Source organism: Perca flavescens, chromosome 8 (assembly GCF_004354835.1).
Source record: "Perca flavescens isolate YP-PL-M2 chromosome 8, PFLA_1.0, whole genome shotgun sequence".
NCBI lineage: Eukaryota > Metazoa > Chordata > Actinopteri > Perciformes > Percidae > Perca > Perca flavescens.
In genome coordinates, this window is record NC_041338.1 from 16,464,909 (window position 1) to 16,481,991 (window position 17,083).

Genomic DNA, 17,083 nt, shown 5'->3' on the forward strand with positions numbered 1-17,083 from the left:
GGAGTGCATACCCCCCCCCCCCCCCCCCCCCCAACCCCGACACACAAGCACGCACAAATACACACACACAAACACACACACACGCACGCACACACACAAACTAAAAATCTAAAAATGATACCTTTGGTTTACATATGTTTGTACTTTTGTGTTCTTGTTTCATGCTACTGTATACAACACTGTGCTACTCTTACAAACGTAACGTTGTGCCCAATAAATATTTTCTGTTTTACTGTAACATTAGATTGTTTTTTACAGTGCACTTTTCAACCCCTCTCAGCAGATTACTTTCTCTCTAGAACATTGTAAATGTAGCTATAAGCCTATGAAAGACAAAAAAGCTTTAGATTTAGAACAACAGTGTGTACATGGTATATCCTAAAATTTACTATTAGGAAAAAAAGTGTTTGCCATTTGATGCAAATGCTTCATTTTGGGATGTGTTTATGGTATTTTGAATGCAGTGTGTGTGAGATGTGAGGCATTTTGCATTTTGTGTGTGCAGTTTTAGGAATTGTGTGTAGAGTTTTGAAAAAAGGAGACATAGTTTTGAAAACGTGTGTAAGCAACTGAAAAAAACTATAAATATTGTAGTTCAAAATAGGTGATACATGTTTCATTATGGTACTACAAGTAATATATATATATAGTAATATATATATATATATATATATATATATATATATATATATATATATATATATATATATATTTAACCTTTATTTATCCAGGTAAGTCAATTGAGAACAAATTCTCATTTATTATATATATATATACAGTACTTTATAAATAAAGTGTATGTTGTGATTGTACTGTATTGTTTTTCATCAATACGATTTAGATTTTGTTCAGTGATTCCACTGTGTCTGTAGTATTCTCTCTACTACTGCAGTACTTTTACAGGGATGTATTTACATGTAGTACCATAATGAAACATGTATCACCTATTTGGAACTACAATATTTAATGATTGTACAAACAATGACACAGTGAAACTATGGGTAGCTTGTGTGTGGGTGATCTAAAGTAAGGTTTCAATGGTATTTCACAATCAATTCGTTTTTTGAACCAATGATTGTGCAAGATTTATTTAAAGAGATGAATGCACAATGCAATGTTTTGAACATTGGACAGCCTGTGTTACAAGTGATGACTGTTTTGAGTTTTGAAAAATGACGTCACGGTTCTGAAATTAGTAACAAAGTGATTGTAAATAACTGTATGAGAGTTGAAACAGGGAAATGTAATGTAATTGCATGCCTTCTTCTCAAACAGCATCATCTAAGCAAAGTCTGATTTGACAGCCAAAAAACTAAACAGAAAACAGCCCTGTATTACAGTTTTTTTGGATTGCTTAAGCACAATTTTCAAAACAGGGCCCGTGTTTTCAAAACACTACACACAATTAGCACAACCACACACCCAATTAGCAAAACACTACAGATCCTTTGCATAATTAAACACTCTTGTAAAAACTATACACTTTTGTTTAAAAACCACACTTTGTTACCATATGAAACACACACGTTTCACATTACTATACTCTGTTTGCACGAGTTACACTCTGCTGTGATAAACCTAAAACGCTTTTAGCACTTCTACTTCCCTATGATTAGGGTAGGCTACCATCAACAAAGTACAAAAATATAATGTAAATTCACCAAACACTACACAAGACCAATGTTGCAGACTGAAGAAACTCATTTATTTCTCAACACGCCCAAAATGTTGACATGGAGATTCATAATACTGTAAAAAAATGTCACTTTACATATTTTACTGTAAGTTTACTGTAAAGTGTTTTTTTTAAAACTAGACATTGTCTCTTTGCCTAGCTGGATCTGTCCAGAGAATTTCATCAACATTGTAGGCAATGTTGTCAAGAAACGTCTTGAATGACGAATCCATCCTTGCATTGCTGCTACCTCCATCTGGTCACAGGCCTCCTCCATGGCTTGGATGGGGGCTACCTCAGCCTGGAGACGGAGATCATATACCTTCCACTGCCATGCCGAGAAAAACTCTTCTATAGGGTTGAGGAATGGAGAGTATGGTGGAAGATATAGGACGGTGAAATGTGGATGTTGCTGAAACCAGTTCTGAACCAGAGCAGAGCGGTGGAAAGACACAGTGTCCCAGACAACAATGTATTGCATATGATCGATTTGATTTGCTGCTGTTATGTTGTACAATTGGTCCAAGAATGTAAGTATGAGTGCTGTGTTGTAAGGGCCCATATGGGCATGGCGGTGGAGGACCCCATGCTGTGTAATGGCAGCACAGAGTGTTATATTACCCCCACGTTGCCCTGGGACATCGACTGTAGCCCTGTGGCCAATGATGTTTCTTCCCCTCCTTCGTGTTCTCGTCAGGTTGAACCCAGCCTCATCTACGTAAATGAACTCATGCTGGATCTCCTTATCCATCCATTCGTAAAACTCTCTGAAGAACAGTGTCAGGCAAAATTGTGTAGTTCAGTGTAGATGTAGTATACATATTACAGTACAGTAAAAGATTATGAGACAGTATGCAAGATCACACTGCTAAAGTGAATACATACCTCTGCATAATCATGCCGCAGTCGTTTCACCCTGTCGGAATTGCGCTCGAAAGGCACTCGATAAATTTGCTTCATTTGAATATGGTTTTTCTTTAGGATGCGTGCCAGTGTTGATGTTGAGACCTGATGGATATCGTTGAAACTGGCGTGGTCATTGACAATGTTAGTTTGGAGCTGATTGAGTGTTATAGCATTGTTGGCCAAAACCATGTTTACTATCTCCCTCTCTTGCTGTTCTGTGAACATAGGAGGCCTTCCCCCTTGTCCTGTAAAAAACAGTATACAATAGTACAGTAATGTCACAGGAAAAGGTAACAGAAGTGCTGATAGTGCATAGAATACAGTACTGTAAGCAGTTACTGAAACCGGTCAGATGTGTTTGATATGATGATATTTTTACAATTCCTATTTTCCAGTCGAAATGTTCTTATCACACTTGCCACTGTGTATCGGCTTAGATTTGGCTGTACTCGCAGTCCAGCCTCCCTCAGCGTCAGGCCATGGTTGACAACGTGGTCAACCAGTGTTGCGCGGATCTCATTTGTCAGATTCGGTCCTCTTTGAGCACCTTCTTGTCTTCCTCTTCCTCTTCCTCTTCCTCTACCTCTACCTCCAGCATGGCCTCCATCTCTTCCTCTTCCTCTGTTGATTCCTCCTCTGTTGATTCCTCTTCCTCCCCTTCTTCCTCCCGTTCTTCCTCCTCCTTGTCCTCCTCCTCGTTCTCCTCCCCGTCTTACTCTTTCTCTGACTCTTTCCATTGTGCTTGAAGACCGATGAACTCACCTGCTGCTTTTTATAGTGCTTATACACCTGATTGGTGTGTCTACAATTAGGCAAACAAGTGTTTGCACACCTGATGACTGTGTTGAACCCATTGGTTGGACGGTGCGGTAATTTGACAGTCAGTGCTTTGGTATTGCAAGGAAGTGACTTCATGATAGATTTTTGTGTGTAATGTATGTTAAGTGTGTTTAGTGTTTTGCAAATCACTGTGTGTAGAGTTTTGCAACAAGTGTGAGGTTGACAATGTGCTTATAGTTGTGCAAATATGGGCTGATGTTTTGCTTCTTGAGTGTAAGGTTTTGCTAATAGTGTACTACTTTTAATTTTAGTGTGTAAGCTATCCAAAAAAACTGTAATAGGATCACATTTCATCCACTCACACCCCCCATAAACACACACACACACATCCCTCCTGCGTATTGTTTGTTATAAACAGACAAAGACAGTGACAAACATTTATGGTTTAGGTTAACACAGATCAGCATAAATTGTAAAGTACAACAAGAAAAAGTTGGAGATTGGTTTCCTCCTCATATCATCAGAACAACAGCTACAGACACATGGTTAATGTTACAATTCTTTTCTGAGGCAACGTACATGTTGAGGGTTTTTGAAAGCCTCACACCTAGCCTAGCATTCACACTGCAGCCAAATATGACTTTCCCCCTAATTGTTTTCTAATCTGAGAGAAAAGCATATAGTTACTTAAATATGTATTCCAGTGTATACTTTTTTTTACATGGATGTATAGCACAATAAAGTACCAATTTGTATTGCAGTTTTAAAATTTTGAATAATTCCAGTGCTTTCTTGAGATATCCAAATCTCACTTCATTCACACAAGAAACCTGTCACAACCTTGCATGTGTACATTGGTTTGGCTAAGCTACTGTTAGGACAAAAACAGATGTGTCTTTTTATACCTCTGTAAAGTGTAGTACAAGGGTTATTACAAGGGTTATAACCTAAGTTAACTGAGATATCATGAAATAGTTTTTGCCATAGCTACCATAACTTGGAAAGTCCTCATTTCATTAGTTTATTTGGATGTCTTGATTCTCGCAAATATGAAACAGGTGAAATTGAACTTGTGCAGTTCTCTTAAGTTCTTTTTTTTGTCAAATTTTATATTGGTTACCTAAACAACACAAACTTAGAGCTGTTTAGCTAAACTGTTGAAGCCTATACAGTTATTGTCATTTCCCACAGTTAAGGCCGGTGTAAGCTTAAAACGAATCTGTACAAAGCATCGTCAGACTAAGTCGAAAAAAGAAAAAAAACATACAACTTTTCAAACAACTTTCTGAAAAGCCACACTTTAATATGGGGCAAAAAGCCTGCCGTCATCTTTCAAATGGAGATAACGCACACTTTCATACTCTCTTTCCTTGGAGGCATTCATGGTGTTACACTTGTTTGTAAATATACAAAGAGTGACAGGAGTCATTTTGTGATAATAAAAAAGAACTTGAAAAAGAAATTCATGCATACTTTCTCACCTTCGAACACCTGGCTAATGACTGTGCTTGTCTTATGTTTAGTTTCGGAAAGTTACAAAATTCTGGGATGCAGCCTTCCGAATCCAGATGTCAGAAATGTTGAAGGAGTTTCAACGCTGTTTGGCGATCAAACAAGCATTTAATTTGAAACATACTGACCCAGTTATACTTAACAAAAAACATACTGCAGCAGCAATTCAGAATTGAGCCTAAATACTGTTCAGTTTGAACACAACCTTGGAGACGAGTGCTTAAACAAGACATTGCTTGGCTGATGTTCAGTGAGCAAGCAGGTAAGTGTTCACTGTCTTGTTCAAGAACATCTAAACTAAAAGGTTGAAGATAGACAGGTACCAGTAATGATGTGTTGGGACACACGCAAACACTCACACACACACACCAACAGTCCTGCTCAAATACATTTTAAAATAGACATACAACTCCTGGGCTGAAGTCTAAACAAGATGGATAAATGTGAAACTCTAGTTGTCTCCCACATCTCTTTGAAGAGGTTGTGTGGAGTCAGATGCTAGTGTGAGGTAGCATGTTTGTCACAAAATCTCTCACCCCTGCGGATCAAGGGCGTTTGTCACACACTCAAACATCACACATGTCTGTGGACAGAGGATTTATCTGTTCGAAATGAAAGGTCAGAGCGAGGGAGCAGCTCAGATCAATGGAAAGACAGGTTGGATCCTGAATACAGATTCACAAAGAGGTTCATAAACAGATTACTTTTGAGAGGATTAAAGTGACAAGGAACAATGGTGGTTTTGACGGACAGCTGAACACTGAAAAATAATTTTGTGGCTTCACATCAAATGAAAAATTCCCATTTTTAACCTGACGTAATCCCAAACCACTTAATACATGAAACAAATTCATGAAACTAACTAAATAAAACCCAACCTGGTTAGGGGTTAGTTAAACCAGCTTTAACCTGTCAGTTTGGGTTCAGGCTGCAAACATTAACTCCTAAAACAAAGGGCTTTCAAGCAGAATTTAAGGGGAAAACACGAGACTTTCTCCCAGGAAACAGGTGTTCATGTCCCAGGAGAACCACTTATGAGGACCAGTATTTTTATCCAAACCACAATCTTTTCTAATCTTAACCAGTCGTTTGGGTGCCTAAACCTTTGTTGGCTAAACTTAAACGGTGCCCTGTACCCAGCGCACAGTAACCTTGTCTCGGCTAAATGTAACTGTAAAGAGCGCTAAATTTAATTCTCATGTGACCGGTCATCACGTGACCAGCCGGCAGCCCCGTAGTTCCGCAGGATGTCATACAAATTTTTGTGCATAAGTTTTCGTATGGTATCATACGAATGAGAAGGCGTTGGTATTTTACACTAGATTGTGCATGTAGAATTACATTTACATCATTTCTTCCTCATTAAACATTATTGTCTGCTTTCTGTTTGAGTTCTGTTAGAATAATTACATTATCAAGAATAGACAGAACCACTGAAGAGTCTCTCAATGTTCATTTTTACTTGCGATAACAAGGAGCCAATTTCCCTCTACATCGGCTTATTTAGGAGTGAAATACAATCATAATACAGAGTTTGATGTCGTCAGTGTGATCTGGTCAGAGTCGATGTCGTCTCCTCTATCTGGTCAGAGAGTGCATGTTCTTTCCTCAGCATCACACCGTGCTCAGACAAGGACACACAGTGGCTCCATGTTATCTTGTTTAGAGTCCTCAGTATAATATTATTCTATGCAAACAGTTTAATAATAACAAGACAAAAAGTATGTAAATCATAATTTTCCTAACAATCGATTATAATAAGACACTTTACTGCCAAAAAATTATCTTTTTTATGTGTTTTGTTGGCAAGCTCTTCTTTCAAACGCATGCATCAAAGGTGCAACAGGCGAATATGGGACGATGCCAAGTAAAACCATGCAGACCACAGCTGTTGTTCCTGTGTGAAACCACAGGCCTCCCTCCATACAGCACAATGTATATGAAAGGTTGTTCACCTATTCTTGAACATTTTGACGGGTGTGTAAGGGAACGCAGCTCGCCTGCTGTTCTCCAATCGAGCTGGATGAAAGTGATCTGTGCTTCGAAACAAAGGAGAGACGGCGGGAGGGGGGTCAATCCATTAGCAGGTTAATGCAGTGTGTATATGTGTGTGTGTGTGTGTGTGGGTGGGTGAGGGATGGTGCATGTTGTTTTGTGCACATCAGAGGCAGATTGTGAGCTTATGGGTGGGAGCCTTTTCTTCACTCTAGACCCAAGTAAAAAACTCTTTTCTAGCACACCTCTCTCTGAGAGAATAGTGGAGAGGCCTCCCAGGAGAGCTGACCTCTCTCTGCTGGTGGGAACCTATTTGTCTACTTCCCTCTTTCTCCGCCTGGCTCTGAAAGAAGGATGCTTTAACCTACGCTACACTAACTAGAGATCTTCTTAAGTTTCACCTTTTACCAGAGTCCCATGAGGATGTTCTCCGCTTTCTCAGGTTGAGGAAAACATGACAACCTTTTCTAAACAAAATGAGCAGGACAGAAAGGCCTTTGACATGTATTTGAAAAAAAGAGTATTTATTTACTGCTGTTGGGATAAAATTCAACACTGTGCATTTAATGTATAAATATCTACTAATAGGCAAACTAATGTTGTTGCACTAATAAACCAATTTTAGAAATGCGATTTTAATCCACCACTAATGGTGTTGCTATTTGCAAACATAAATTTCTTCAGATTCTGCTACCAGTGACCTTCCATCTAGCCCCGTCCATGACCTCAACACTGCGTATGTTACTCCACGAACACTCTGTACCTGTTATCCAGCAGCATTTCCACATACTGCGCATCAGCCTGCCACAGCTGGCATAGCCACACAGTCTTTGGAAACATTGGATTTAATTCCATTATCATTTCAGGCATCAAGTAGATATCTGTGTGATCACAAAAATACCTTTTAAAGATTTGACCAGCTGACAGGGAAACAATTACATTTTGGCTAGTCTGGAAGTACATTTTGAGGATAAAGCCTGGCATCCGGCGCATGGCTCACCCCTCACCCCTCACCCTCTGCTTTCTGTGTGTTGCCGTTCTCAATATCTCAGTACAATTCAAAGCATTTGGAGGAGGGTCTTGCTAGTCCACACAGCATTCTGGGATGGGAGAAAAAAGTGCTGTGGTTTATTGGCATTTCTTTAAACCAATCACAATCGTTATGGGCGGCGTTAAGCTCCGGTCAGAGCTGCGGTGCCGCTGCAAAATAGCCTTGGGAAGGAACTTGTTTTGGTGGAAAAAATTTTGTGTACGTTCAAAAGTAGTTTTAGTCATGCAACAGAAAACTCAGATTGGACAGATAGTCTAGCTAGCGGTCTGGATTTACCCTGCAGAGATCTGAGGAGCAGTTAACCATAGTCCTCATAAATCGACCGGAGTTTAAAATTCCAACACAAAGAAAGCGGAAGGTACCGGCCGAAATGAGAGAAATCCGGCTGAATTTCCAGCGGCAACGAAGCAATCCTGGAAGTGGTCATTGATATAGACTATTCTTCCTTTTACGTTGTGATGCAGAGCAATGATTGCAGCAAACAGGAGGCATTGTGCACCGAAAAGGAAAAGATTCAATAAGCAATCAATCAATAGTCTTTACAAACATTTTCTATGTAGGATAAAGAATGTGATCTCCACGTGGTAGCTGTCAGAACACCAACTTTAGTTACACTTTTAAAGAGCTCCAGCATTCCTATGCCATAAATGCCACGAATAAACTCATGTTTAAATGCTTTTGTGATGGGTCATTGCTGTTATAAACTTGCAAAAAGAGTCCACTGTTTGTTATGTAATTCCAAATCACACACACACACACACACACACACACACACACACACACACACACACACATCGCCTTTAAAAAAACAGCCGAAAAACAAGAAAAAAGAAGGGAAACTAAAGAGGAGGACAATTCTCACTTTGTCCCTGGAGATGTCCTCCAGTCATAGCCCTGCCACAGACAGGAAGTCACACATAATGCTGGCCAAAAGGAAAGATATCAGGGCTTCCCTGAAGGAAACCTGAGACTGCAGGACACCGGATCACGAGGGGGGCCCGGGCCTTCCTCTCTATATCTGCAGGTACAATAGAACCTGCTGCACTAAGTACTATTCACCATAGGTAAGGGATATATGGCCCCCATGTATGGTGAATAAAGTAGGCAGGTAAGTATCCGCTGCTCTCTATTCAGAAGGGATTATGTAATGGTGGCACAGGAAGAAAAGAAGAAGATCACAAAAACAACAGTGTCACTTTCGCCTTCAGGTCATTGCACAGTGGATGCTCTTAACGATGTTGAGTTGTTGACTGTCTCATTTACTGCACTTCAATAAAAGGGATGTATGAAATGTTTGGACCGTTCTTCCGCAGCAGGTGCTGGCTCTCATAGTGTTAAAGAGTTGATGGAAAAGAGCTTATCTTTGGTGTCACAAAGCCAGAATTCATCTGATGAGCTTAGTTTAATTCTGGAAAATGTCCACCGCTGAGAATTGAAACCACCCCATCTGTATGGACACCTGCTCACCTCCAGCAGACCGGTCCTTCTCTAGTTTTCTTTAAAACACACAAGAACATAAGTGAGTTGGTTTATTTATGTGCCTGCGTGTGTGTTGTTGTTCCAAGGGTATAGCAGTACTCTCTTTTGTCTCCGTCATTAACCATTGTATCCGGGCAGCATGTCTGTTGTTTTTACCATTTTACATAGCTGTAATGCATCCATATTGCAGAGTACAGAAATACATGAAATACCCCTCACAGTTTTTAGATGTGCGCTTAAAATGCATATTAAAAATCACGGTCATTGATATAGACTGCCTGAAGCCCGAGACACACCAAGCCGATAATCGGCCGTTGGACAGTCTGGCAAGGTCAGTGACTCAAGCTTGTTCGGTGTGTTCCGTTCCGTTGTCCGTCCGAGGGGCCGTCGGCCTTCATTTTGGCCGATTTGACATGTATAATCGACGGGGCAGGCACTGCCGGCAGTCGGACTCAAATGACCGATCTGATTGGTAGAGTGCTAACAGGGGAGCCGAATGAGCGTGACTAGAGTCTCTCAAAATCTGACAAAAATTTTGTCAATCTGAAATGAAGACAGATTCAGCAACTGCCTGGCCTATTTGTAGCTTAAAATGTTTTCAGAAATACGTTTCGGTGAACTATTTTAGTACAATATGAGATCGTATTCTGAACAAGCCGCCATGACAGTCTGTCATTGAATTTCCAGAGAAACCAGGCCCACGCGTTCGTCCAATCAGCTGCCGGTTTCCATTTTTGGGCGAGAATACAGCCTGCTGTTGTGAAGACGCATTACGTCTCGTCGCTTTGGTGTGTTCCGAGGCACTTTTTGTGAGACAGATCAGTCCAACTGCCTTTTCTGCCGAGGGTCGGCCGTCTGGTCGGTGTGTCTGGCCCTTTTGACGTGCGTCCTTAACAGCATGTGGAAGTACCCAAGCTTAGCAACAGGTTAGTGTTATGCTAAAATTGAGCAGAGCCTTTTCCGTCAGCTGCCCTACATCGTTTGTTAGCGCCCAGCTACACTTTGGCTATTGTTGGCATTGATTAGCATGAGAAAGTGGTCGTCTGGTTGATGATAGCAAAGTTTCAATCTAATACTTGCCTCTAACCAAGGTGCTTCCTCTCACCTTAGTGTCAAACAAACGAGTCAATCACTTCACCTTTGTCTCTGTAGTAAAGAAATCACGTCAGTTACATCTAGACATTCCTGCATAGATAAAGAAATCAGATACCCATCTGACTGCAATGAGGTAATGCGGCTCTATTTATCACAGTTAAGTAAGTGTCTTATTGTAATGTAGTACGAGGCATCGGGCACTGCCATTGTCACTAAGAACAAAGGTGGACTGTAAAGTCTGACTATGGCATGACAACTTAATGTGTAAGTTGGAATGCCTAATACTAATTTGAATAAAATAGTCAATATGCAAATTAACACAATTAATCCATTGTGCAACACAGACATGTACAATTACAGTGCAAGAATATTTCTCCAATTTCTTCTGTAATAACTCTTTTATGAAAAATGTGATGTGCTTGTCTTGTCAACAATCTCATTTTTATCAGCTGATAACAACATTGGGTAAATTAGCAACAAAAGAAACCAAATCAAAACTCATTTCATTTCACATCCTTTTCAGACATCAAACATTATAAAGCTGCCACACTGATAGTGAACCTTTAGAGAGCAACATATACCTTATCATATTTTCAATATATCAAAAAGCTTTCTAAAGTGCTTGTGTATAAGCCTTAATACATATTAATCAGGTTATTAAGTCAGGACCAAAGTTTAAATGTTTCTGTATAAACTCAACATTTTGCATAAGCAGTCAGTTGCAACATCACACTGAGACACGCCAATCACAATAGAGTAAGGGATGCACATTTCTCCACTGAACGTAGCCTTAACAGATCAGAATGTATATGACGTTTATGAGTGTGATGCTTTCGCCTATTTACTGGAAAAACCTGTTGTGTCAGTTATTTCTGTTACTATTGTTACTGGTATCTGTCCAGCCACACTGACTGTAGGCATGTCCAGGCAAGTTCTTCAGGGTTCAAATGCCTGAAACACTAAGAACTTAATTCAAATGGCACAGGTGATTTGGTTGTGATCCAGGGATGATTCTAGGATCAGACCTGCTAAATAGTGATGTACGAATCGATACTGAAGTATCGATATTTACAATCCCAACGTCTCCTGCTCTAGTATCGATTCTCATATCAAAAGATCGATATTTAAACTCAGTAATTTGGAGTGAGTTTTTATGTTATCATAAGTAACTTGTTGTCACCAGAAAAGTATAATTATATCCGGTCAGTTGTGTGTGCACTGCGGCTCTGTGACGGAGCTGGCCAGAGGAGCCTATTTTTATTTAATTTTTTTGTAAACATGAATGTTTTGTGAAAACAATTTGAGTTAACGGTTTTCAAGGGTGCCTGATTTACATGTGTTGTAAAGAACAGCAAAACGTGGATATGGAATATTTTGTGACAAGGTTAAGAGTCAAATTTGTGTGTTATTTACAACCTGTTTTACTGTATAAGTCTCTGAGATTTTCTTTATAATTAAATAATATGAGAGTAGTTTATTGTCTTGTCATTATGCAGCTATAATTTGGAATTGGTAAGCCTACAACCTACTTTTATACTTTAAACTAGTTGTCACATCACACTACAAATAAAATACGTAAAAAGTATTGGTATTGGTATCGGTATCGGCAATACCAGCCTGGGTATTACTTGGTATTGGATCGAATAGGAATTAAGTGGTATCGCACATCACTACTGCTAAACCATTACTTTCATTATCTGATAATCTCTGAGCTAGCTTCTGAACAATGTCAGCTAACGTATTTTGACACTATTAACACTACAATGGAACTAAACCTGACAATTTTTAAGTCACAGTAATAACGACCAATTTGAAACAATGTTTTAACATTCAGCAATTTTAGTTGCTTACGTTTAAATTTGAAGGTATATTTGGTGTCCATGTTTATTGGCGGTTCTCTATGGTTTGTCAAAGGGATTTCGCTGTGTCAAAAATAAATCCAGGAATGCACAGTACAACACAGATTGATGATATACCGGTGCCTGAATAGCTGAAGATAATTCTCCTTTATATCAGAAGTTAAGGCCTAAGGATTATATACTTATGTATATCGTAATCTAGATTGTATCGCATTTGATTGGGCAGAGATGAGGTAAGTGTTAGTGAGATATTTTAGGCTGGGGCGCCACATGTAAAAATTCAGATGCACTGGTTACATTTGTTCACAGGGAAACAAACATCTTCAACTGTTGGAGATGAAGTTGAGGAGTGACTCTCTCACTGTGACTCCCAGGAATTTATTGTTTTAATAAATTTATCTAGCATCTTGGTTGGGTCATCTCTTCAATATGTTATGATTTCTCTGCTCTAAAAGTTCATTTCATAGTCCTGCATGTCCTTTCTTTATCTCATTGACTTATCTTGTCCCACTTGCTTGTCCTTCGCAGCTGCTTCCTGCTGCTATAGTCTTCATTCCTTATTTCTTTCTATTTATTTATCATCAAAAAAATATGCAGATGATGGAATTATCTGCCTGTCAACTCTTCAAGACATTTTTTCATGATTAAGTCATGTGACTCCCTTTCATTCAGACAATCCCATTGTCAGGAGACAATCGATTCAAACAAAACTGTTTATGTTTTGTTTATAAAGATTACTTATTTGGGGTATTTTAGGCCTTTATTTTTGACAGGACTGCAGACATAAAAGGGAATGACATGCTGCAAAGGGCCACAGGTCGGAATCAAACCCGTGGCTGCTGCAACAAGGACTGAGTCTCTGCACATGGGGGCGCATGCTCAACCAGGAGAGTTAGCCAGGCCCCCATTACTGACAACACTGCAACTTAGCTTATGTTATAACCCTCATGTTATGTGGCATTAGACTATTTGTTGAGTTGTTTAGATATTTATCTCCATTAAACATTCTTATCTTGATCTGTCTCTTCTCTCTCCTCACTTTTACTTCTGCCACTTTCTTCTCTCTTCTGTAAATTAATCGTCTACTTCTTCTTTTTCAGTCGCTCTTCAGCTCCTTGTTAATTTTGGATGTGATTCAATATCCTGGAGTCAACAGGAGACCGGGACTGTGTTTATTCTTGTAGGGCCTCAGGTGATACAGCTGCTCTTAATATTAACTGAGAGATGATTTGAACTAGTTCATCACATCAGAAGTCTGATATTACTGATGGATGTTACTCTTTAGAGTTAACATTTAGATTTAGATTTAACATTTAGGTTTAGAATTAGATTTAATATTTAGATTTAGATTTAAAATTTAGATTTAACATTAGAAATTTTATTTTACTTGTATAAATATACTGTTGACAATTGCAAAGAACATTTTGTTTTACACAAATTTTTGTCTTAAATTTGAGAAAAATTAGCTAAATGTGTAGCCTGGGGAGATTTGCTCTGCAAGTCAGTCTGGCCAAGAGCCCATTCAAGCCCATTTCCAATTTTTCCAAATCGAGGCACCAATCACAACCGTTAAGGTGGGCTTTATACCATGATGATAGCGCAGCGACGGCAAACAGCTTTTTTGCTGCTACGTCACCTGGATCGTTGGTCTGATTGGTTGAAGGACTATCCAATTGCGCCCAGAGGCATTTGAGCGGTGTCCGTTGGTGACGCCCCTTTGGAAATGAGCTGCAAATGAAGCTTGCCCAGACCCTTCTCACTTACAACTGAGAAGAGTTTGGTGTCAACCAGGCTACTAAATGTGAGGAAAGTGAGCTAAATAATCAAAATGTATCAGCTATAAAATTGTATCTGAATTTTTACATTTGGCGGCCAATATTTTAGAGCAAAGACCCTTGACCTGAATGCCCTATTGTGGCTCAATTACAAGCTTGTGATCAGGCAACCTTTGCTCAGATTGTTTCTTTACGGAGTGTCTATTTGCACCCCCGGTACGAATAGCCTCGGCCACACAGCTGAGCTATTTACACCCTGTGACGTAACAACAAAAAAAGTTTTGCAATTGAACAATTGAATTTCTAGCGGAAAATGGATACTACAGTTGCGCTCTTCAGTGAAAGCATACAACCGTTAGTGTGTTAGTTAGTACCTATTTTTTTGTATACAGTATGGTTACCTAGCAACCGAGGCTTGAAGAAACCAACTGGTAAACAGTTGTTCTATATCCTGAAAGAACTGTTAGTTGAGTGGTCAGTATGCTTACCTTTGGTATGGGAGTTTGGAGTTTGATTCCCTTGTGTGGTGATCTTATTTTTTTAAATTTGGATTGGATAATTTGCATGCAATTGCGCAAGTCAGGACCCGCAAACGCGAATTTTTTTTTTTTTTTTTTTTTTTGCAGGGTGGTAGGGGAAGACTCATGAATATGCCTGCTCTGGTTGGGTTGGTTAGGTTTAGGCAAGAGGAGTGGGATTGGTTATGGTTAGGGTAAGAATGTCAGGGCGATAATATTCCAAAAAGGTGTAATACATGAGTAGTATGGATAACTGTGTGTAAATATATGCCAAGGTACTGTAAATGCACAGGGGTGCAAATAGCATACATTGATATTTGTACCAGACAGGGTATTAATAGAACACATTGCTGTGTGCACCGGCGGGGTACTAATAGCATTCATTTCTAATTGCACCAGGGTACAAATAGCACTTCTAATTGCACCAGTGGTGCAAATAGCATACACTGCTAATTGTACCAGGGATGCAAATAGCCTCACCCGTTTCTTTATTACTCACCTCAGATTACTGTTGTGTTCTTGGACAAAACGGAGACAGTTAATTCTCTTCAGACTTTACTTCATTTTCAGCATTACTTTTACACTTGTAGCACTTATCTTTACTCTCGTGTACACTCTTCTTCTACACACCTTCTCTCCTTCTACCCTTATCACTCGGTAACTTCCCTTCCTTACACCACTCATAGTGCCACCTACTGGTGGTGAAGCATATACATAAATGCCAGTGTCTGCAAACACAACATCTCCCCCGTTACTTTCCAGGTGTGTTTACCTTACATACAGCTAAACATTCTAAACTATATGATGAAATGTCAACCAACAGGGTTCAGAGTAAACTATAACAGCCAGTGGTAATACATGAAATATAAGGCTTCTGTAACAACTCAAATTCAACATGGTATTAAAGTAAGCATTGTCAGGTAAGTGCAACCGGCAAAACATTCAACTAAAAAAAACCTTCAAGATATCATAACTAAAAATTCAAGTTGTCACATTGCATCATCTTACAGGTTTTTTACATTTTTTTTTTTTACACTTTTTTTAAATAGGGCAGCGATCTGCCTACACCCTTTACATGACTTCTTGTCTCAGACTTATGTCATCACAAAATCCTTTGTCCAGGCTGGTGGTTGGCTCTCTCTATGGCGTGCAGATGTTGATGAAGTCTCGGGACTGGTGTTTTCTGCTGTCCCATGTTGTGGTGACTCCTGCGGATTCTCCTTGCAACGAGAAAGGCGTGCTGCGTTCCACCTTTTTCCATCGCTTAGGATGAAGGAGTTCAGTCCAGTCTGTTTCTTTACAGTCATAGGGTCAGTGTACTGTCTCTCTCCCTTTCCCACATGAAAAGGCTTGCGTATGCGGACTTTAACACCCACGGCAATGTTGGAAGGCTTCGCGCCTCTCTTGGAATCAGTGTATCTTTTGCTCTTGGCCTGCTGTTGAACGACTCTGGACCGGATGTGCTCATATTCCTCCCCGTCTTTTGGAGGTAGGACATTGAGCTTTGTCCGCATTGGTCTCCCTCTCAGGAGAAGGAATGGAGCTTCGCCAGTGGTTGCATGAGCTGTGGCACGGTAGCTCTGCAGCATATCAGTGACTGCCGTTTTCCATGGACGATGAGCTACCTCTGCAGCTTGAACACAGTCTTTCAATACCCTATTAAAGCGTTCAACACACCCATTCGCTTGTGGGTGGTAGACACTCGTCCTGATGTGTTTAATTCCCCTTTCTTTCAGGAAATCAGCAAAGGCAGATTAAGTGAATTGCGGCCCATTATCTGTTGTAATGGCACAGGGGTTTCCTTCGCGTGCAAAGATAGCGGCCAGGAACGTCACAACTGTGGCCGTAGTTGCTGTTGAAGTGAAGGCTACTTCAGGCCATTTACTAAAGTAGTCCACGAGGGTGATGGCAAATCTGCAGTCATAGGTCCCACGTTCAAACGGACCCACAATGTCCATAGCCAAATGCTGGAAGGGGTCCTCTGGGAGCTCCACAGGCTGCAAAGGGGCTGGAGAGACTTTGGCTGTTTTGTCGCATGACTGACAGATTTTGCATGATGACAGCACACTGTGGACCAGGTCATCCATGCGTGGCCACCAGTAGAGTTCCCTCAAGCGTTGTTTTGTGCACACTACACCCAGATGACCTTCGTGCGCCAGAAGTACCACTTTCTCCTTAAGAGACTTGGGAACCAGCAGGCGTGTTCCACGGAAGACAAGCGGCGACTCAACAGCAAGTTCATGCCGCACCAAGAAGTATGGCTGTATATCCCTTGGGAGAGCTTTCTTCACCTTAGGCCACCCGGAACGGATCACCTGTTGCAGCTGTGTAAGTTCAGGACAGTCTTCACATTCAGCTTTGAACTCTGAAAGTGGCAGTGCAACGAGAAGTGGAGAGACCTCTGCTATTTCTGTGTATTGGTCGTCCTCAGGCTCCAC